The sequence below is a fragment of the Coturnix japonica genome, chromosome 1, assembly GCF_001577835.2.
Source record: "Coturnix japonica isolate 7356 chromosome 1, Coturnix japonica 2.1, whole genome shotgun sequence".
Taxonomy (NCBI): domain Eukaryota; kingdom Metazoa; phylum Chordata; class Aves; order Galliformes; family Phasianidae; genus Coturnix; species Coturnix japonica.
In genome coordinates, this window is record NC_029516.1 from 75251246 (window position 1) to 75276053 (window position 24808).

At 39.5% G+C, this 24808-nt stretch overlaps 1 long non-coding RNA gene across 4 annotated transcripts in view; it reads right to left on the minus strand.

Moving 5' to 3' along the window:
* LOC107320504 overlaps positions 1–24808 on the minus strand; it is a 258990-nt gene that overhangs the window by 200317 nt on the left and 33865 nt on the right. For 2 of the 4 annotated variants that reach the window (XR_001558292.2, XR_004308966.1), the window contains exon 2: positions 14786–14864. The exons of the other annotated variants lie outside the window; for them this stretch is intronic. This is a non-coding gene — a long non-coding RNA (uncharacterized LOC107320504). The remainder of the gene's footprint in view (positions 1–14785; positions 14865–24808) is intronic. 4 annotated transcript variants of the gene reach the window in all.

Consider the following 24808-nt stretch of genomic DNA (forward strand, 5'->3'; position numbering starts at 1 on the left):
AGTGAATATATTATTTTTTTAATAATATAACCATATTTTTTAAATAATATAATATAACCTTGGGATAGATTAATTAAACATCACATAGAAATTAATATTTTATATCTGCTCATCTTCATCACAGTTCATGAACTAATTAATAACAGTTTCTAAGAATGAATCATCCTCCTTAATTGAACCTTGTTTGTTATACATTGCAAGATCTGTAATGATCCTTCTGTACTTCCTGGGAGAAAATTATGGCTGGCCAGTACATTTCACACCTATTTCTTCCAAGCCACTAAACCTAAGGGATTTTTCTGTCTTTCCCTGCCTATTTCACCTCTGTCCTTACTCTAGTTCCAGGTCTGTGCTATTTTTTATCATCTCTAGCTACATATAACCTTGAGGTTTATTTGTACTAGTACTGCTTCTGACTAGTTCTTTTCCAGAGGCTCTCAAACTGCTTTAAAAAGAAAGGAAAATAGTACTAAAATCTCTCTTTCTCTCTCTCTCTCTCACACACACACATACACAAAAATGCAAGTACCAAATGAAGAATTAGAGTGCTGCTGCTGTGTTGGATGCAAGTAAGGACCACAGTCCTAGTCTCCGTATCATCCTTAAGAAACATCTCACTCAAGAAAACAGAAGACTCTAAGGTACTTTTGAAAATCTGGGGCTGTAGTTGAACTGATGACCTCCTTGCACCTGCCTGCCCATTCATTTCTTCCCCAGGTGAGGTAGGGAACATGGAGACTGCTTCCCTTTCTGCTCATCCTCTGCTAGACTTAGTCCAGTAATATGAACATTGATTTTCTTTGACTCATTTTGTAAGAACCGTGGTTCCATTTGCCAGTGGGGACTCTCCAAATACACATGGCAGAGCAGTGGGCAACAATGTTTGAAACAACTCAAACATTTGTCTTCTGCCACACCAAAAATACAGAAGGGGCATGTTGTGAAAAACAAACAAACAACCAAAAAAAAACAACCTTCAGCAGAGAAAAAATAACCAACAGATAACACTGTGGACTCATATACTCTGAACGTTTATAGCTTCACTATCTTCAGAGGGGGTAAGGACACACTCCTTCTGTACATGGGGGCTTTCTGCATAAAATATACTTCCTGGGCAGCAAAGTTATATAACTGCAGTGGTACTGTTCTCACTGTTTGTTTATAATTATTGGAACTGGAAAGTTAAATCTACAATAACAATCAGCTCTCACTGCAACCATCATTGTAACACTCAAACTCGCAGCAATGAACTGTTTCCTTGATCATTATTTGCATGCCTTCAGTATCCATCATTTGTGTTTTCACCTGTTGATCATATTTTAACAGATTGTTCAAGACCCTATGTGAGAAAAAAGAAGACTAAGTATCTCTGTACAGATATTAATGCATCATTGAGGCTACTCTGCCAAATATTGTTCCATGACATGAAATTCATAGTAACTGAGGAGATACGAATACTTCCCTTGTCTCCTCCCTGTGAAGCAATGTATCACATGGATTTTGGAAAGTTAAACCTTGTATCTAGTTACTTAACTCAAATTACTGAGGTTTGACACAGGACACACGAATTCAAACTTTACGGTAAGTCAATATAGTAGAAGGTGAGGGGAAAGGTAAGGAAATAACAAATAGAAGAACAGTGGCAGGGAGTTGTTGCAGAGGAAGTAGTATTAATTAGCTGCCATTGAGGTCTTATTTAGACTTTTAACAACTCACTTTCTCCCTTGAGTTATCACCTCTGTTTGTTGCATGTGTCCTAGGGCAAGTTTCTCATTACCTTGAGGTAGTAGAGGCTTAAAAGATATGCAATAAACCTAGAGGCCCTAAGCTTCCACTAGTGAATTTTTAGGAACCAGTAACACCACTACACTGCTAGTGGTTGTCTGTAATTCAGCATGAAAGTTTTAGCTGTGCATTTGATTTCCATGGAGTAGTAAGAATGCATAGTGCTACAATGGGAATCATCATTGCTGTGCACTCCAATAAACCTATCTGCTCTCTAGGTATGACTAAGGCTCTTCTTGACACAATGCTTGTCCTGTTTTGAGGTCACTCTGCTGTTTTCCTCTTACTGCTTACTGCGATGCCTGTGCACTTACTAAGAGCTATTTATGTCTGCTGTTTCCCACCCCTTCCTATCAAGCCGTCCATGCCTTTAACTTGTACTTCAGTTTAGGAGATCTGAGAATAAGGGAACAGACCTGTTTGGACACTGTTTCTCAGTGAGGAAAACCTTTCTTTCTTTCTTTCCAAACACCTGCTGCAGGATGTCCACCTACACATGTCAGGCACTGAGACTGGTAGAGTTTCACCAGCTGATCCTCAGTGTTGGTGACCCACATTACTTAGCACCTTTCTGTGCTGTGTGATAAGAAAATGACTGTTACTAGGGCCCCAATCCGATTCCAGGCATAATCCTACCAATAAACAAACTCTGAACAGGAATTGCCACAGCATGAGCTTCCAATTCATGTGATACCATCCTCAGGGTGCCCTTTCTAATATCCTGGCCTGTTGGGGTTTGATTTATTAAAGCCTTCTAGCACAGCATCTTTCATAAGGATTTGTAAAATACTGCAGAACTCCATTTCAAGATTATTATGAAGAAAAAAGTTAACTGGTAATTATGTACTGCATAGCAACTGACACTTTTAGTCATGGTTTTTATCAAGAAGAAAAATAGAGTATCATTTTAATTTTGATAAATCACAGTAACTTAAAGTGATTTTTAATATTTTTTTTCATCTGTTTTCCAATGTGCAAAGTCTTCCAATGTGAAGGATGGCCTCATGGATGGATTAAAACTGAATTCAGTCCAGCTCAAAGCCTGGTAATTACACAGGAATAGCCTTGAGAAATATTAGTGTGCAGGCACTAGAACAAATGCAGATAGCTGCACCCTGAAACGTTTGTCTAAAGTATCTCCCAAATTCAGAGCAAAACAGATGCTTCCAAGATGATGAAAGGATCTAATTCTCAGACTAAACTCAAGGTCGATCAAGCCAGAGATTTCAGCCTAAAATCTACAATTTCATTCTATTGGTTAAAGAGTGATACTGATGCGCTTACATCCACATTTCTGATGACTAAACTTAGGTGAGAAAAAACCCTTCTGAATATTGCCTTTTTTGATAAAGCTGAAATTTGTAAGGATTTTACTTCCTGATTTTCTACATAAAAAGATACATTGAATGTCTTAATAATCACTAGATCTTGTTGATCTAGTAAGTTGCTTTTAAAAATTAATAGCATAAGACATGTATTGGATTTAACTTTTTAAATGAAAAGCATTCAATTGGAGGGGAAAAAAAAACAAAACACTAGGATAAACTTCACTTCTAAAAATCATTTTTCTCATTCTTCCCTTTTGTGACTACTCACAGTGACTGTAAGTTTCCACAACATTTAAATTCAACCTTTAAATCTACAACCATAAAAAATAATCATCAGAAAATATTGGAAAAAAGCTTTGTGATTGTGGCAAAAGACTTTAGTAGACTGTAATTGGGTTATTTCATCTCAAAAATCACTTAAGAGATCTCAGAACTTCAGCTGAAAGCCTGGATTTATAGAAACAAATCTGCAAACTCTCCAAAATGTTTTGTTTTGAAGCCCTGCAGATGTCTCTGAGGCTGTCCACAGTGCCCCCACAGAAGAGGCATGATTCTCAATATGACTTGTAAAGATAATTGCGTCCTGCAGGTCAGTGCCTTCTGCACATTTCCCTCAGGTGTCCCATGGACTTTGTGATATCAGCCTGAGCTGCCTGGAGGTCAGGAGAAAGAAGAAATGTAGATGGTGCAGTGCCCTGTACAGAGCTGCTTCTAAAGATATCACTGAGAGTGACCACTGACTTATATGGTCTGGGGTGGTTGGGGCACATCATTCCTCCTTCCATTAACAGGAATATCTTCCCCTGAATGCATGCTCTCTCTCTTTTTTTTTTTTTTCCCCAGTAATTTCTTGGTCAAAGGGTTAACCTTGTTATTCTGTGTCTCTGCGGGGCACTTTACATACAGTGTTCAAAACTGAGACAGTGCAGTACAGCAGAAAAGTAGCTAAAATAACACTTACTTCAGAGAATGTCAACCACAACACAGTTTGAGCAGGAAGAACCTTCACAAGGTGGCCACCAACAGGTAATGGACAGGAAGGAGGTTGTTCTCTGTCACCAAAATTGACATTTTCTTCTTATGTAACCCCTTCTTACTACTCTATTACCCATTTTGGCAAAACAGGACACAACCACTGGGTAGCAACACAAACTTCATGAAAAGGGGCTCCCTTTCTTACCTGCCTTAACATAGAAAACACCAGAAATTAAACTCTGTATCACAGCTATCCTGGAAACGTTTTGGCTTGGTGGCTTCACTGTGCACAACAACAAGAGAAACGGGTTTTTAAGTCAAAAGGAAGACAGGAATTCCCAACATCATTGCATCAGCAGTCTGATAAGTTCAGGATTCATTGTCAGCCAGAGCAGAATCCATGAAATCAAACCAGCAGGGACTGTGCTGTAAGCATCCACAACATATGACTAGCTGGTTTTGTATGGTGTATGCAATGACAAGTTAATTTAAAAGGTCTTGCTGCAACTTCTACAGTACATTGCATGTTAGAAAGCAGAAGGCTGTTTGGCTTTGCTTCTTTGCTAGTCCCTTACTACAGTACACTGCAAGATGAGGACTGACCTCCACTTGATGCAATATGCCATGAAAATATAAGGCAAAAGACAAAAAAAAGATCAAAGAAGAATTTTCCAGCAGTCAAAAGTGCCAGCCCTAACACACACAAGAGGCACAAGATCCAACACTGTTAGGCAGTCAGTCCAAAAGGACCCCCAAGAGCACCCACCAAGGATCATTTCCTTTCCTAACACTCTCACCCAAACCACATCGTCTTCCAAATACATTCATAAGGCTCCATTTACTCACAGACCTACTGTCTCTCAGCACCAGATACTTCACAAAATGTATCCTCAAAATGGTTTCCAACACAGCTCCCGAGACCACATCCCTTCCTGAGGCAACTACTGAAGCATACTCAGAATCACACAGCCTCTCTTCCAAATGTACTTTTCTTAGCCACAGATGTACAAAAACCTACACACAGGCAACAATGCAAACAGCTAAGCATGGTATCAAATATAGCAGGAAATACATAGGTTACTCCAAAAGTAATGCCTCATTTATTTCCATGGAAACTACAACAGACACAACAATCACAATAACACTATTTGATAGAACAAATCCTCAGCTACAAAATACAGTTTTTCAACATAGCCACCACCATTAGCTATGCATTCTTGCCAGCAATGAACAAAAGTCTGAATGCTATTCCTCTAAAAATCTGCATAGCTGTCTGAAACATGACTTGTCTTTCACATCACTGTCTGCACTGTTGAAAGACACCATCCACTGCCTCACTGTGCTCACATCCACTGTCTGGTCTCCATAAATGTTCAGCAAGTGCCAAAGAATGTCAATGGGTATCATTTTTATGGTTTTTTTTCCTGCATGGAGGATTGCTTCATACACACTTCCATGTTAGATACCATTTTGTAAAATGGCCCCTCTGGTGCAATCTGTCAACAGCAACAAAATGTATAGAAATATTTGTGGAAAGCTCTGCAGTCATACCATGAACATCTGCCTCTTATGTTGTCAGCCAACATAATAAAAGAAGAGGCATTACTTTTGGAGCAGCCATCATGGTATACAAACTACACATACCAACTGTATGAAACTGCTGTTCACCAGGTAGAAAGGAAGTCTCTGTACAAACACAGGCTCCATTCAACTTTACATTTCCACTTGAATCTTTGGGGAATAACTACTATGGAATGTCATAGTGGCCATTGGTAGAGGAGTGGAAAGTTGGGGTTTAAGTTCTTCAAGACAACAGCTCTTTGAGTGAACCCATGCTTGCTGGATAAACCAGAACTGCCCCTTGAAGCCACAGCATATAATTTCATTTATAAAGAATGCTGCTTATGGAGCTGAAGAGGACATTTTGTTATTTTGTCATTGAAACTTTGAAATGTGTTTATTTACTGAAATAAAAGTTAGGCCAAAACAATTTGAAAATCTATGTTCAGCTTGGCCAGTGATTGAGCTGAGAATACAAACAGCTTATCCCACAAAAATCCTGGAATATTTAAATACTTCAACTGTCTGTATTTGCATTTCATATTAAAATCTTAAAAAAATATTCAAATTCCACATTTAATTCAAAAATACCTTTGAAAGCCTAAAAAATTGAAGAAACAACTAAGATAACCTCCCTGGAAAATGTTTTTTAAGTTTGTGTCTTGGTATAACTTGACTCCAAATGTGGAAAGAGTATTCTCACAAAACCTCCCATATCCTGCTGTTGGTGCTAACACGGTGTGGGATGAGATACTAAACATATTAGCTGTTACAACTAGTGAAGGATGTGAAAAATCTGAAATCAGGCTGAAGAACTGAGCAAGTTCCAGTAATTCACTTTGCACTGTCCTATTACTAAATTAGTCCAGCTTAGCCCTTACTAAGTAAGCACCAAGAGCACGTTAGAGGGCAAGTACAGAACTGGAGATGATTATAGATATTCACGGGCAGCAGAAATAGTATTCTGATTCATTTTTGTAACCACTTGACATTTACACATACAACAAAGTGGTGGGCTGGCAATAGGGGGCTAATGGAGGGGAAAATACATCAAGAAGGAAGCCACAATGAACAAAGCAATTGTTGCATGAGGTTGGCTGGGGAAGGTCCAACAAAATCTCATTTTTATTCAATGACTGTGGGAATTATCTTGCAGGATGCAGCTTGCTTCAGTGTTCACTGCACTGTTCTGATCACAGTCAGGCACTGCCCTCAAAAAAAACCCCAAAAACACAAAACAACTACCACCACCAACAAAACACACAGGTACCATGCTCAACTGAACAGGAGGGAGAAGAAACGAGCACACCTAGGTGCACTTTTGAATTGTAACTTAATACAGCGAGGTATTATTTATGATCACCTAGCCACAATATACCTTTTAGCAAATGTTTAAGAGCTGCCCAGGCTTACACTAATACAATTAGTTCTTTGATTAGATAACTTAATGACTAAAGAAGGAAGAATCCCCTTAAAACCTAGGAAGCTTGTAATTCTGGGAGTCAATTGAAAATATACTTAACAAATCAAGTAACATACAATTATTTCCTTACAAACGTAAAGACTCTGCTAAATGGAACAGGATGCCCTCAAGGAATGCAAATTCCCTTTGTAACAGCACATCAACAAAGGAGAAATGGATGGAAGGGAGGGAAAGTCTGTACTGTTGTAGTTTATGCCCACGATCAGTTAATGACATCTGGAAGAAAACATTATCACAGTTTGTTCAGCCTCAACACTGTAATTAGTTCATCTCCCATCTCACTTATGTTATTTCAGATTAATCTTCTATGGCCATGCTCCCTATCTATCCTCAATGTTTCATGGTAAACAAAAAGAAGAAAACAAACTATTCTGCATTTCATCTGGCACAAACCAAGGGTGGATTCATGAAGCCTTCTATTTTAAGTATATCCACTGTCACATGGATCTTGCTTTTGCCACAAGAGCAATCTTTGCAGGCATCTCTGAAGAGAAGGAATACTTTCTAGAGCACAACGAACACAAACAAAAATACTCATCTTCCAAGTTTCTCAACTTCCTTGAAAATGCTGCCAGACTCTCTTTCCAAATTCTAGATCTTATGGACTAAACATGCAGTGCTATTTATTTCCCTAACGCTTAGCTTTCAGCTCAGCTGTGATTCTGGGACACAATCAAGTTCTTCAGCCTGTTCATTTGCTGCTATTTATTATTTGACAAACACCAATTACAGCTTCTTGGTCATCCCTGTGACAGACAAGTGTTGTTGGTACTCCTGCAGTGAAATGGAAACCAGATCCGGCATTATTCACTCAGTCCAGCAGCACCAGACAATTACTACCCTCTTATTTGGGCTAAATTACCTTCAGTGCCAGCACGTATTTAGCAGAAGACAGATGAGGGACTTGTTGAATTTTGCCCAGTAGTTTTCATTTGCCAAAATCATGATTGCTGTAGCTGATTATTTCTATGGGAACTCTTTACTGTTGCTCAAGTGCGGATTATTGGAAAATGTTTCACATTTCTGAAGAAATGATTCTGATCTTATGGAGCTGGATGTAGGAGACTAATGCTACTTTTGAGATTGCTCAGATCAACTAACTTTCAGCCCCTTTTCTCTGCCAAGCTCTCTTGTGAATTTCTTTAGCACTGTATGAATGACAGCCTTTCAGCTTCTGCTCCTGAGTGGTATGGACAAGCACAGTTGCACGAGATTCCTGTTTACTTCAGTCAGTCATCCTTTCAAGTCTCTAGATGCAAGCTAGTACCGTCAGTGAGGAATCAGTGATCCTCCATATACAGCTGGGTAAGGTAAGAAGGCAAAAGAACTGCCAAGTATGAAATAATAATGCATGAGACTGCATTTCCATGTGAGCCACTCCACCTCTCTTCCTGGTCTCCGACCAAGTCAGATAGAATTACAGACATGCAAAGAAACATCTCTCTTTACTGTACTTGGGTTAGATTCTTTGGTGTAAATCATGGATGCTCCCATTAACTTTCAATTCCACTGATAGAATATAGTCCAGCAGTTTAAATTCACAGATTACAACCTTAACTGCTTCATTTCATTCTGCTCTTAACTCTGAAAACATGTGCTGAATTCATATTAATCTTACAGGTCAAAAAGGAAGTCCAATCATCCACATAATCTCAATCAGGCATACTCTACCCACTGAAATTGCTAGTGATGCTCAACCTTTCTGTGGGAAAAGGAGAACACTTTTGTTATGCCCAGTGATTATTCAGATCACATGTGCATCTTCTGGTATGGAAGGTTGAACAGTCCTTTTATCTGAGCCTCTGCAAGACCATTTTGCCAGTCACCACCCTTTGCGAACTCTGCTTGCTTAGCTAAGCATAAGCAAAATTCTCCTCCTTACACAAATGATTCCAGGGTCATCAAAAGCTCTTTTTTTTTTTTTTTTTTTTTTGTTAGCTATACAGTAGGAAAGTTCTCCTCTGAAAAAACAGTAGGTCCCATATGAGATATGATGAGGAAAACAACCTACATTCTAGTGTATTGTGTGCTGATAATGAATGATCTGGACCTGAACCCAACCTGAGCTGCTATTGGTAACAAGGAAGATCCTTCATAAGGATTAAACCACACAGTCCACATCTAAAAAACTAAGAGTTTTGTTTAGTAAACCATGATACATGGGCTTTGTTTGATGTATGAGGGACAGATAACAGGCTAAAAGAATTGTGCTCCCTTATCAGTAGCACTATCATACTTTCTGTAGGTAAGTAAAGCAGGGATTTGAGAAGACACCTGGCAGCCTATTAACTATGAAGGAAGTGCTTTTGGCCAGCCAATGGATAGCTGTCCACAAGCAGTGCTGGCACGGATATCACTGAAAGATCTAGAGTTATTTAAGGACCTAGAACTGCAGAATCTCTGGATAAACTGAGCTGCTGATCTCTCAGCTTTTTCAATGTTTCATAACCTCCCCTGGGTGTTTTCACAGCTTGCTTTGGGCAGCGTGGATCTAGATTTCATAAAGAATCTCTCTTCTTGCTCTTTCAGCTGGTACCCATTAAACAGTATTGTGAAACCTGAGAAGGAAAGCTAGTTTTGAAGGTGTTCAGGCAGAAAATGTGCATCAGGTTGGAAGCCTGTGAGTCTACAAATCATCTCAATACCTCTATATTGAATTATAAAGCTAAATTACTTTTCATTTGGGGGATAGCCTCTGTGGTGACCAGCTTGTGACTAACAGGAAAAGCAGCCAAGGGCTATAACAGTAAAGATGCCATAGTGTTACTGTAGCAATCTTTACAAGCCTTACCATTTTACAGCTTAGCAGGTAGGATGGTGTATGCAAGGCTAAAAATTCAATCTGCGATTGTCTTGTGAGTGCAGTGCACATTCCAGCTATGGTCAGGTGACTCAAAATATAATGTTCTCTTCCTTCTAAACCATGTAATGAGCATCAGAGAAAAGCCAAGCTGCTAACAAAATAGGATGCTTTCTGCTGTCAAGAAAAAGATTTTGAAATACACGTATCAGCTAATTGCCAGAGGCAGACAAGCCCTTTCTCCCTGTTTATATATGCAACCAATGCTAAGATAAACTTGTTTCTCTCATTTTCAATTCAAGGCAGTTATGTTACCCATTGTTTGGCAGAGTACAATAAGTGGAAAAATATTGTTATGCCAATATTCCTTTGTTGGAGATCTGGCACATAGAACTTTATTACCATTATTTTGCACCTACACTGTCTTTCACCCAAAGCACCTCCTTACAAATCCTTGTGAAGCAAAGGCTTAATTCTTTTATATGAATGCACAGAGTTATATGAGTACTGAAGCTCAGAAGCTGCATGAAACTTCAACAGCAGAGCTCTCCAACAATTCAGCGTTAAAAGAAAAATAGGAAGGGCTTGCTGGTGAGATGGAGAATTCTAAAAACATTGTCTTGAAATCAGGCTAATGGAGACCAACACTGACTTGAAGCTACACTAAACTGTATGAGCTCCACATGGTTTTTCTAACACTGAAAATTATGATCCACTAAGATCAAAATTCAATATGGAAACACCACAGTTTGAAAGACTGCTCTTAATTCATTGCCTCATTCCTTCCCACTAGTCAAAAAAGATTCCAAGAGACTCCATACACACTCCAACAGGATTCCACAAATTTCCATCAAGCTCAGACTTGTCCCAATGAGACCAAACACCATCCAAAACTGAGTGGCACATGCTATAGTGAGAGAAGGGAAGTGCAGATAACTATGGCCTGTTTTCACAGAGTTTATGTTGTCTATGCCATTGTGCCAGCAGGGAAGATGTTGATACTTCAAAGCATCTGATTCTGACTGAGTAGATCACGTATGAGTTGCATGTGGCCCCACAACAGCTTATGTTCCATCATTTTCTTGAAGTAGTGTGCTCTGAAAATTCACCATTCCAGATCACAGAAGTTCTGGGGTCCCTAGCACTAGATAAGCAGATAATGTACAATTCTTCCAAAAAAATAGAATGCTGGACACAGACACATGGACCCTGAAAGCCCAAAGCATCTTTGCTCAAGCCAGCATGATCATGGTTTACCAAGTACACTCTACTTACTAAGGCATCCTCAGAATAGAAAAGATGTGGTTGCAAGGAAAGTTCTAGAGTTGTGCCTTTTTTCCTATTTCCCAATGGAAACACTTTTTTCCTTCATTTCATGATCTCCCATGAGTCAAAAAAGTTGAGTTTCTACTCCCCCTAGCTGTAAAACCTAGTAACACTTCCAGCAGCCTTTCCTACCAGACCATGCATTGTTGCATAGTGAACGTCTATTAAGACTTAATGGCAACACCAGTAGTTAGGTATTGATAAATCTTACACATTCATCATGCAATGGTTAAAATAAAACAGAATTTGAGTGGCATATCTATTGTTAAACCGCTGGTAAGCACTAGAGATAGGAACAGGTCAAGAGTCTTTGTTCCAAATCATTCTTATGGTCTTGGAAAATAATCTGCATATTCTTGTATTTATTATTGTTTTATATAGAAGTTAATTTAATAAAAAATATCTTAAGCACTACACAGTTTCATGTAAGTCATCTGTTGCTTACTTACTGTTTAGTGGATTCTCTAAACACATGTAAGGTCTCAGTCACCTCCAGAGATCTAACAGAGACCACAGATCTGTCTGAAATGCAAGTATTTTCTTACTGTCCATCAGATATATATCCTTTTTATTCATTTTCCTAACAGTTCTGTACACATATCAAAGGACAGAAACATTTCCTATATCTAAAAAGAACCCCAAACAAAGTTGCTTGCACCACTGAAATCTCTCTTCCTGGCCTTATGTACATACTTTTAGAAACTGAGCATCCCATCTCAAATGACATAACCAAAATGCAACTGAATACATTGATACTCGGTGAATCCAAGACGCCAGTATCATCCTCATTGAGGGCAGTGTTTTCGAACTGCTGGCTATTTCTGAAAAGAAGTTTAAAAGAAACTGTGTATTAGACAGATACACACTATCTGTACAGAAGCACACGTTAGTTTTATCAGATGAATTTTCAGAAATAACCAGCACTGTTTCAACCTTCTCTATCTACATAAATAGCTACCTACAGGCATGGTAAGATCCTTACCACTGCACACTGCCAGAAATTGGTACAGCAGTCCATAAGGTATACCGATATAGTAGATCTATAAATAGAGATTTAACTAGCCAGAGTCTCCTTGTTGCTGACATTCCAACTTAACTTTCCACAAAGGAGCTGAATGGACTGCTCAGCTGCACGGTGATAGCTGAGATTTTCATCTTGAGCTTTTCCAGTGAGTAGGCATGAGTGTTTTCCCTTGGCAGTCTATTTCAGGTTCACAAGCATGACTGCTCTACTGTGACTTATTTTAAAGCCCTGTCAGCAGATTCCTCATCCTAGGCCCTGAAATCTGAAGTTTAGTCCCTCTAGCCTTCCCAGAGGCAGCAAGTGTTCTCTGAAAGCTTTTATAATCTTATGATGGATAAAAGCCTATTAAAAATGCAGGTATTTTCCCAATATTAACATAGGTTTTAGAGCCTTAAATGGGACAAAGAAAAACAGCAACCGCTTAGAGTGCTGACTTGGTACTTTCCCTTTGCCAAACCACTGGCCTGTACTGGAGATCAGCTTCTCTCTTCAGTCTCCAAAAAGGCCGTCTTATTTTCTCTCACAGGGACCAAGCTTGTACTCTTCTGATGGTGAGTGCTGCAATTGTGACTGCACCTCAACATTAGTTTATTATTTGTCCCTAGTTCTCTCCTGGCAACTGTCCCTTTCCTTAGGCAGCACTAAGTGGAAGGCAGCTCTAAGGACAGATCCCCACACCTACACAAAACTCTACAGGAAGCTGACTGTGTTCTGTGTGGAGACAAGGTGAACCTTGTGTAGAGCTAATGTAAGATGATGTAGGAAGAGAGGGCTTCAGTGATTGTTTTCCCTCCTTTTTTTCCCTACCTTACATTCTGTTCCAAACTTTTGCCACTGTCCAGTCAATTCTGCTGCTTTCCTTATCACCATCTTTCAAGTTACTCCTCCTATTCCACCACACACCTATACATGATACTCAGGTTTGTGAGTAAAATGGGGGTTGGAGAGATATTGGAAGGGCAATCATGGAAAGTCAGCTATGTAAAACCTGAACCTCAGTTTTACCTCAGTGGACTCAGAAGTAAGACTGAGCAGGTGAGCACAAACCTGAAGCAGCCTTTGGATTGAGTTGCACTGATTCATTTTTATGCTTGGCACTTTCTTTGATAAATACTACAGAGGGGAAAAAATAGAACAGATAACACCAACTGTTTATTAAGCTACATCCTCCAGAGGAAAAGAGCACTTGCTTCACTAATGAAATATCTATAGGGAAACCATTCTAAATTGTCCAAAGAAGCTTGAAGGATTCCTCCTAAGAGTAAAAATGCAAAGGAAAAGAAACAAAAGAAATTATAACACTAGCATGAGAATCTAGCAGAGCCTATCGATGGCCTTTTGTTCTGTTCTTGAAATGTAAGTACATAAAGCAGGGCTACCCCAAGGCCCCCAGAACAAATTCATTCCTGCACACTGTTCTCCAACTCCCCATCTTTACTAAGCCCATAAAAAAATTTAGGCATACAGTTAAGTATATCCAGTCATACATAAGCCTACAGATGGTTATAGAACAGATCCCAGGAAATACTTTGAAGGCTCTGGGCTTTAATCACTAGGGATAATTCTCTGATTTTATTATTATTGGGTGGGGAAAGACCTGACACTTTAATACTGCCTCATAAACAACAAATTAACACTTGGTTCCCTTAAGTCAGAAAGGATTTGTACTCAAGGAGCAATAATGTGAACTATTTTATAGACTTCAGCAGTATAGTTTAATTGTTGCGATGAACTGGGATACATGGATAGTGATCCAAGTTAGAGAGAATTTTTTAAACGTGACCAGTCCCAACAAAATGCATGTTCAACACTGACTACAGCAAGAATGCTTAATAAAAAGCAAATACAGTCTATATGTTTTTTTTTTAAGAAATTCATTTCTTTGATCTGAAATTTCACAGATATAAAGGTTTACGCCAGCTGCTGCCCAGCACCTGCCTGCATTTCTACCCACGTATACAAGTTTACTAAAATCAAGTCAGCAGAACCAGAGTTGGCCAGATCCATCTCTGCTGTAATTCCACAAGCTTTACTCCAGCATGGACTATTGTATCTGCTTGCAGTTTCAGCTCTCAAGTGCAGCAAAGCAGAGCAAATCCATTGTTTTGTTAGGAATGTAAACTAACACACCAGACAAATATGTCTCACTGGAGTAGCTGAGACAAAAAGGCACGTACATTTATCTGCCAGTTCTGTTACATGATCATGAAGTCCAGCAAACAGACAGAGGGTGAGTAGCAAGAGAAAGGTGACATCTTATCTCACTGGAGCATGATTTACCAGAGCTTATCTGCTAGAGTCCTGGAAGACAGAAATAAAAGAGCAGGGCTGGGAAACTGCTGCCCCAGCTCCCTTTGTGACATCTATAGGAAAAAAAATGTCTCTGCAAACTGTATTCCTGGGCAGACCTCTAGAGACCTGACTTTCTGGCTCAGTACTCATTGCTTTTAAAACGTTACTTTTCCAAATGCAAAGCAGCAATAGAAGCAGCGCTGTGTACTCACAATAATGAATTTCAACTTCTGCGTATTCATATGAAAGGCTGACATTTCTGAGGGAAGGAACAAGCATTCCATATTTTCACTGGGGAAAAATAAAAACAAACATCAAAAAAAATCAACATCCTGAATCAGAAAATTTCCAGTTCAATTTCAGTGGAACATTGTGAAAAGTCAACTTCTTCCTAGTGCCATTGGTGCGAAACTACGACGTATCGCCAAATAAATAAATAAATAAATAAAACTGCACCAAGATGATAGTCTTTGAATTCATGTTAGTTCCTTATTATTAGCTGCTGACAATATTTCTACACCAGGCTCAGACTTACAGAAGATTAAAAATGTCCTCTGTCTCACGTGAAGAAGGCTGGTGCAAATCAGATTAATCAAGGATAAATAAGATTGTATACAAACAGAGGAGAACTGGACAAAGGGGCTCTGCAATGAGAAGCATATGCTTAACATCATAACTTGAGCAAATCACTTTAAATTCTGATGTTAAGAAAGTTTCACTTGGGGTACTGTGGCACAGTAAGCACCCTGGAGTTAGAGTCAAACTTTCATCAAGGTTTAAAGAAGGCTGAGGTAAATGTATAAAGGCAGGGAGATACACTGCACAAGCTCCAGTTCTTCCAACGAAGGACTGGTCTATAAAAATATGGGGCCTATTGGTCAGAAAATACAGCATGCTTGGCACAAGTGTAGGATGTCTGCTATTAAAGGCAGAAGAATCTATACTCAAAGACACCAGCTCTAAAGCTGAATAAGTAAAAAGCCGCATAAGCTTTGCAGAGCAAGCTCTCAGAAGGACAATTATTGCACTCTGTCTGCTTAGCACTAATGATTTTTCTAAACGTTTGCTTGAAAACCACTAAAATATGAATCAAAGAACTAAAATAAATAAATAAATAAATAAATAATCAATAAATGCAAAACTTAGAGTTACTGTCCACTCTGAGATACAGCGCCTTGGTGCAATGAGGCTCAGATCTCCATGTGCAACCGCTATCATACAGCTATGATCAGCAACATAAGCATGCTAAATTCATTAGGACTCTGATTCAGTTTAAGCCATTTTCTAGGAAGTGCTGCACCACACGAAGTGTCTGAGACATTCAAAGCACTTATGTTTAATTCCAAAAGGGGCTTCTTGAAACAGGTAAACTTCTGTTTAATACTTAGATAACAAGAGCACCAGAAAGAAAAGCTTGAGTTAAGGATTCAAGTATAATTCATATCCAAAACAGCCTGGAAAGAAGAAACAAGAAATATCAGACCAACCAAGTCTTACCATGGAAAGAAACAAAAGAAGCAAAACTACAGCAAAGACAAAGATCTGGGGGGAATTAAGTAATAAAAAGTCCAACCGCATCTTTGGTTTTAAATCTTACTTTATGGATTGTATTTCCTGCAACATGAAGTGTAAAAATCCCCATTGCATCAGTCTGGGGTCTGGACTTGCAATCAATTCACACCCTGCACTGCCAGCGAGATGGCTCCTACTCCAACATATACCAGATAGTTTTTAAGGTTAAAAGGCATCCCAGATAAACCTGGCCTTTGGTACCTGATGGCCAGAATATGTTGACATTATAAATCTCTGAGTTCCAAATGCTAGCCTGCTTCTTCAATTTTAATTCCTTTTCTCAAATATTTGTTTGCAGCTTCTTGCACATACACAGTGCTAACACAGTAACTTATTCTACTCGTGTTTTGGATTATTATTATTTCTGTAGAATCTAGAGAAAATGCTAGAGAGCTCTCATTTCAACATTCATTTGGCAAAGAGAAAGATTTATTTGATGATAGATGACATTTTTCCCCCAGCAAGATTAGAGTGCACATGGATTCTTCTACTGCTTCCAATTACCCAGGCCATTTGTCAGGAGAGGGTGGCAGTTCAAAACTCATGACCATAATTAGTTTCTTTTCTGACATCTCAAAGATGTCCATTCTGATGTTAGATCTGCACCAAAAATGGAACCGTTTATGTACCGCTTCAACCCAGCCAGGCTCTCACTCTCTTCCAGAGTGCCTGGTATGTCATAGACCAAAACACAGAAGTGTAAATGTAAAAAAAATAACAGCTCTGTTCTCCAGCTGACAGAACAAACGTTGCTGAAATGTATTTTATGCAAACTGTATATACAAATAAGGAATTTTTTTTTTTTAATTTATTTTTTTGCTGTCAGCTTGACTTTCTTCTAGCCTTTTATCTTAAAAGGAAAGCTGCAGATACTCTTCTAGAAAGAGAAGGGCTCACAGATTCATGGCAGTCTGCTAAAAATTAGATCGACTCAGGCAATGTGTGCTGTTTAATGTGCAGGGAGGTATTTTCAAGGAAAAATCTCCCTTCTCTTTGATCAGCAGCTGCAGGTGATGAATACCTCAGCAGCACTTAACACAGTAAGAAAAAAAAAGCTCTTGCAGGCTCACTGCACAGCCAAGCAGAGCCAGCTGAGGGCATTTCATCGGTACACACCAAAGCAGCTCGGATGCCCAAGGATGAGTGACCAGTGACAAGCCACTCCTGCCAGGGCAAGGGGTGGGACTGAGGAAGGGAAGAAGCTGGAATGAGGAGCAGTGGGATGTGAAGCGCAGCTGCTGCGAGACCAGTGGCACTGTGGGTCAGGGCTTACGCCTCTAGCAGCAACAGCATCACAGGGCCTTGGCACGGGACAAGAAGGCAGTCTCCTTCCTGCTGACACTAGCTGACTTAACTCTGGGCAGCTGCCTGCTTCCTACACCTGCAGCTGGCCCTGTGAGGAAGGGTAGGTGATGATAACTCACAGTTTCACATACTCTTGGAGACTATCCATTTCTCAATGTCATTTTTTATGAATGGAAAACATGTTGGTGCTTCTGTACCTTAGGACAAGTGCTAGTGGCCTTAAGTTACAGCAGGGGAGGCTTAGGCTGGATACTGGGGAAAATGTCTTCTCAGAAAGAGTGGTGAGGCATTGGCACGGAATGCCTAGGGAGGTGGTGGAGTCACCATCACAGAGGTGTTCAAGAACCACATAGATGTAGCACTGAGGGATGTGGTTAGTGGGCATGGTAGGGATGCGATGACAGTTGGACTAGGTCATCTTAGAGAACTTTTCCAACCTTAATGATTCTGTAATCCATTCAGGCCTTCAATTTCAGCAGAAGACGCCATGCAAACCCGGATTAACTGAGGAGCAATATACATGTAGCACTACAGCTGTTCATTCCCAACAAAACACTGAATTATCTCAACTGTCAATAAACATTATGTGTGCCTAAAACAACACTGAATGCCTTACTAATAATTAAAAATGTGCTGGGGGAAAACAAACAAACAAACAAAAATAAATGAAAGCGAGAAAAACTTTACTCACTATTAAGGCATATAATTGTGAATAGGAAAGAAAAATCTCATTTCAAGCTTACCCCTTTGGTTTTGTGTAAAAGAATAATTTTTCTTGCAGTTTAAAACAGAATTTCTATAAATCTTAGGTTAAAAAATAAGAAAAAACGAAAGCATTTTAAGACAAATGGAAATAAAAATCACCACCTCACGATATTGATTTGGCCTGTAAATTTTTCAGTTGTCTTTTCCTCTGATGAAGTGCCATTTTATAACTGCTTTAATTCAAAGACAGCATTTTTCCAGTGGAAATTTTCAGTGAATTTACTATTGTGACAGCAGCAGATGAGCTTACAGCGCTCTGCAGCTCTTACTTCACCTTGTGCAGAACTGTCATGCCACACACTGACACTTCCTCCAAAACTTTCCCTTTCACTAACTAAGATTCTCACTTGTCCTATTTGTGTTCCTCCCCAGTACCAACACTTACTCTGCTTTAAGCATCCATTTTTTTATTATTACCATGCACATTTCCTGTCCCCCTCCCTCCTGACTCATACATAAGGGTCAGTCATATGAAGAAGAGTGAGAAGTCATGTCTGGGGAATGGGGTCAGTCATAGAGGGCCTTCTCCCAGCAAGAAGACAGTGTTGGTCACAACCCCTTTCACCCTAACAGTGACTGGTCCCCATCTGGGAATTAGATGGTTATCTTCACAGATTAAGTGCAAGAATACAAAAGCATTCTCAATAGGATCCCTCCAAAATACAAGCAAGACAAAGAAACCCGCTCATTTCCTGTTCCTGTGTATCACTTGCATTGGAAGTAACAACCACGATCTAAGTTTCCTGTTTCCTAAGGGCCAAGAGGCAATTCACGCACCACATGCTCCTCAGCCTACAAAGACAAGATGAGCAACAAGTGAATGCATCACAGCCTGTTTCGTGTGGCATGAAACCAAAGAGTAACTTGCTCAAGTAAACAGACCAAGGGAATCAATGCAGCACTCCTGGCTCTCAGCTCAGCAACTAAATCACACTTTCTCTTCTCACTCAGAACTGTTCTGGAAGAACAAAGGAATTCATGCGCCAAAGATCAATCCTGTCCTGGCTGGGTGATGAACAATATAATGCTTAAAGAATTATTTTATCACAATTAAATAGAAAGACAACCTTCCCACCATGAAACTGAAGCATACTTCTTTCACAATTACTGCTGAACTCATATTTTCCTATTGAAAGGCAAAGGTTTTTGTTGTTGCATTGCTGTTGTTTGAGGGGGTACAGCAGCTTTACTAGAACTGTAAAATTCTGGAGAACTAACAACTAAGAAAACTACTCCTGGAAGGTGTCTGGCTAGAATTCTTGGATAAAGAGGATGGGAGTGATCCCACAAACATTTCAGATGGATATCTGTCCTTAGAAATACAACAACAACAACAACAACAAACAAGGAAACAAAAAGAATTTATCCCTCCAATTAAGCATTCAACCCCAAACCAGAAAGCTTTTGCTGTGTATTGACATTTTGTCTGTATTTTTTGCTTGCACAGTGTGTATATCTATATCTATCTATATATAGATATAGACATACACACACAAGATCCAACTTTCCAAAAGCCTGCAGGACCATTAAAGGAACATTCTGTCAATCACTTCTAAAGAATAAGAAAAACTGGGCATCAAGTAGCAGTACCTAAATACAAAGGTGTATCGTTCACATCATCAGCTGTTTGCAAGTAAAACCACACATTTACATGCTAGAAAGGAAGCAGGAAACCTCTACAACATTCGAGGAGTTAGGTGTATTTTGACAGGTATATTTTGCCCATTCTCTGCTTTGTCTCTCTTCCTATCTTCACACAGTCTGTGACCTAGGTTACCATAACTTCTGACCTTTTAAATTAGCATTAACAAAGACCTGGGAAATACATAACTTGAACAGCATTTAGAGATGCATACTGAGAGCTCTTTCTAAAAGCTTCTTACAGGTCAGCAACTTCCAACTGAATTGCAATTGCAACCACTTTTGCTGGAATATTTGAACACAGGAGCCCATCTGGATTTGCTGATTGAATCAGAAGCCTCAGCTATCACCACTGAATGTCAGAAGAAATTGCTACTAGTTTTCACCATGGGTTGAATCAAGCCCTAAGTCTCTCAGTGTCATTTTGAAGATGAAGAACCACATGAACTGTGGTTTAGGTATCGTAACAGACAAAAACTGTACAAAACTAAACAAAACCCCACTTGAAGGCCTCCTGAGCATTTGTACATTTCCATGAGTTAAAGTGAAAGCTGTCTGGAGAAGGGAGTAGGTGTGGAAATGATTCTACATCAGCCTCAGCTATAACCACAGAGCTGGAGCACTTGTGACGCTAGTGAGACAGGCCAGGCAGCCCACAGCATGCAAGAGCCCTGCCTGCAGTGGGAGCCCTGTGCTATGGGCAAGACAACCCTGTTCTCCTGAGGTTGCTGAAGTAGGAGGCAGTCAATGAAACTAAGTAAGTAGGCTTCTCTCAAGTCTTTCACGTTACCAAAGATAGAGGAGGGTCTTCAATCATCTTTCAGTCCAGTAGGAAGCACAGCATCCCCCAGAAAGTAAGTGTGGAAATGTGTGCATACATCTACAAGGAAAAAACAAACTACTGACATGGCTCTTATTCTCTGTCTAACAAAGAGAGTCAGGGCATCTACACTGGGTTCGGTGAATTACACCTAAAATCAGCTTGCAGAGTCAAGCAGCAGCATGTACAGTAAATCACTGTACCTCCCTTATAATAAGGGGGCTGTAAACCACTGTCAAGATAACTATTTTCTCCCATCCCCTGCATTTTAAAATCTTCCCATCTTAAATGACTGAATTTTGAAACAGCTGAAGGCTGAACAACACAGCACCACTTTTCTGTGGGTCCTACAAACCAGGTCTCAGAGGCTGGAAACAGTCTTCACTTCCCAATTCTTTGCTTTAACCTCTTGTCCACATTATCTCTGCTTTGAAAAGTGCTTAAAATATATGAAAGATGCAAATCTACCATACTAGTTGTTAGCTAGTTATTTATAGATTGACTACTAGGGATTGCCTCTTCATGATTATAGCATAGGATTATTTTTAGCCCTCCTAAAGAGCTCTGTTACTCATCTGCAGAAACTGCCGTTGATATGCCACATCTGCTTCATGGTCACCTTTAACTGTTTCACCAAACGCAAGCGAAGGATGTTATATTTCTGGACTGGGAACAAATTCTGAGGTGATAACACAGCTGTGTGACAGATTCCCTGCAACGTTCAGCTGAACACTGTAGTAAAATGCTTCACAGCCGGTCCCTGCCCTTGCTATACATATTGAAACCAAGCCACATTTTTAAAGGAACAAAGTCTGAATTGTTTTATACTACAGACATCCGTGTTCTTCAACCTAAAATGGCAGATCCTGTTTAATTTTGAAGATGTTTTTCCAGATTTCTGAAATTTGGGCTTCCAAAAGGAAGTTCTGTTTCCAGAAGAAGTTCCCAATGTACATTTCCTTAAAGAGAGTACCCAACTTGGATATCCATTTTTATACTTTATCTATCCTCCATACTTATTTTCCTCCTAGCTTTTAAATTCAATTGATTCGAGTGCAGGAAAACTCTTGTGGGCTTCTGTAATATTCTCTCAGGTCATTAGTTTGAACTGAAATAGGCTTGAAAGGCCAAGCAGACACAGCTGAGAATTTGCAGAGCACAAACAGATGCACAAAGTATATCTCATACAGACCAGAAACAGTAATTTGAAAAGCCTATTTCAATGCTGAACGTGGGGAAGTCTAATACGAGGCTAAATACCATCACATAGCACAGACTTCAGATAAGTCACTGTGCACTGAAAAGACACCTGTTGAGCCAACAAAAATGCTATTTTTAATTACCTGCATTTCCTTCTTAGTTACCCACAATGATGGTAAATTCCTGTGAATAGTAATGCTCCTAAGATGACCATATATCTTCCCAGCAGGCCTGCAGCCAAAGTCAAGTTTCAATACACCAAATAGATAGCTAAATAGACAGCCACCTTAATACGTCATCTAGTCCAAATACAGTTCAGGCCTTTTCCAGCAAAGAAATACTTACAGCATTAGTCTTACCACTATATGCTCATTCATTTGTTTTTCTTGATAAAATATATCTTTGCAAAAACGTGGTGATACAATTGTATCTATTCTCTGTCACTGACTCCAGATCCAACCTAGATACAAGTTTGCTAGTTTTCCTCATGTTTGTTTGCTACTCTCCTGCTTCCTTATGAAGATGTAGGGACTAAAAGAGAAAAGGGATTTTTCATAAGAAGTCAGTTCAGGAATGGACTGAAAAACTTGATGTAAGCCAGAGAAGATTGATTACAACAGCTTATACAACAGAAAAACACAAACTATTTCTGTGGCAGGGCAGGTAATGCAGTTTCACATCATAATTGATGGGAGGGGGGATATTGAATATGGTGTCTAGGTCATTTCTTCGCCTTTGGCTTTTCATCTAATGGTACGATTTCATTCTTCCAAATTCTGCGTTGGCAGACTTTTATTTATCTGGTTTTATAACAAATAGATGGAAAAGAAATGACTGATCCTGCGTACAAAATTGCCTTTGCCAAAAGTAAAATTCAAAATCAAAGCAAACAAAGCCTGCAGCTGCTCCCTTCTTTTCCATGCCAACAATAATAACCAGTTACAATAAAACTAGATTACCTGAAACAGAATCCAAAAGAACCACATCTTCAGTATAAATAAATTAATAGAATTGAAAACATGTTAAGTAGGAATTTCTGTTTCACCCTCACCTTGAATCACTGTTCTTTATCCATCAAGCCTGGGGATGCACTATTAAAATAAAGGCTTTAAAGTGCCTGTAACAATCTCTCTCTGAAGTCTTGTTTTCATGCAGTTTACATTTAGAAACTGAGCCATCCCCATTCCCTCTGTACAACTCCATGCCAGTGCAATGCAGTAAAGACCAAACTGTTATATATTCCTCCATGAATCCAGCCTTTGGAAAGTTTTGTTGTTGTTGTTTTGTTCTTTAACCAAAGTCCACAGTAACAAAAGCCCAGGGCCTTGTCTCAGACCTTCTTGGAATCAGAGGCCAAAAGGCCAGAGAGAAAGGCAACAGACAGAGAGGGATCACCACTGAAGTCTCCACAGTGAAGATGGTAGGATCATGTCAATTTGTCCTTAAAAAGTATGTCTAAATTGTGCCCTCTGTGGATTTTCAGTGCTCCTTGCCCAGAAAGTGCAAAGCTATTTATTTCAGAAGAGCTATAAAACTGAAATTCTTCTAACTTTGTTTTACAGGCTGGCTTTCACAAGATGCATTTTGGGGACTAGCAAAGCATCTGCAACATGGTAAATATTACCAAACACAAAGTACCACAGATGTCTCCAAATGTTGCCAGGTCAATACATGTGCCTGTCACCTTAGGGAACATGGCAATTCTTTACAATTAACTGGATTTAACTTGACAGCCAGGAATTATTTGTTTAATTTTCAATTAAAAATAAAGCCTCACAAGCATCCTCACTTACACTTGGACATTCCTTCATAAAGAAACTGAAAGAAACATTAGGTTTCTTCAGTCCAAACTGAAAGAAACAGCAATCAAATCTGCTTCTTGCTCTTTAGCCTGAATTTTCAGGGATGGGGTGACTCCAGGTAGCACTTCATCAGTACTATACTTGGCTTTTGAACTACAGTCTGGTGAAGTGGTAAAATTATTAATATTTAAGATCTGAGAGGTCTGAGCATGAAATTTATTGTTACACAAGGTACGTTACTTTTGACTAAAAGCTAGTGGTTTGTGGTTATTTACAATCTCTACTTCTACACTATGCTAATACTGGAGGTACTAATTTTCTACTGGCTCACTAAGTGGAACCATTTCCCTATATTGTCAGTTGTGGTAGCTGACAAGCAAGGATGGACAAGGAGTCCATCTCTATCAGATGTGGGCACTGGGCCTTATTAACATGTAAATGATCATCTGGAGTCCATCCCTTCCAGCTACTGGAGTCCCACTATTCTCCATCACTAAATACTACAAAATTAACTGCAAAAGAGATGTTGCTAAACTAGACATAATGCACAGACATCTACATAAAGCCAAGAAGATGCGGCTGTCCTAGGAGAAGAATAGTGTCATGAACAGCTATCCCAACTACAGGTCACAAAAATAATCCCTGCAAGATGGAAGAAAAGGGGGGTGGTTGCTGTTTTTTTAGCCAAAAAGACTACAGCGAACTCAGGAACTGTCCAGTGGGCAGAACCACCAGTTATGAGTTATTTCAGTCTCTCATTTGATGAACTGTGACTTACCATAGAATCATGGAATGGCTTGGGTTAGAAGCGACCTCAAAGATTAACTTCCAATCCCCCTGTCACTGGCAGAGCCACCACCCTGCAGATCTAGTACTAGACCACATTTGCCTCATCCAATCTGGTCTTGAACACCTCCAGAGATGGAGCATCCACAGCCTCTCTGGGCAGCCTGTTCCAGCACCTCACCACTCTCTCCCTGTAAATAACTTCCCCGACATCCGATCTAAACCTTCCCTCCCTGAATTTAAAACCATTCTCCCTTGTCCTGTCACTGTCTACTCTTGTAAACAGTTGATTCCTCTCCTTTATATAATTCCCTTTTAGACACTGGAAGGCTGCAATGAGGTCT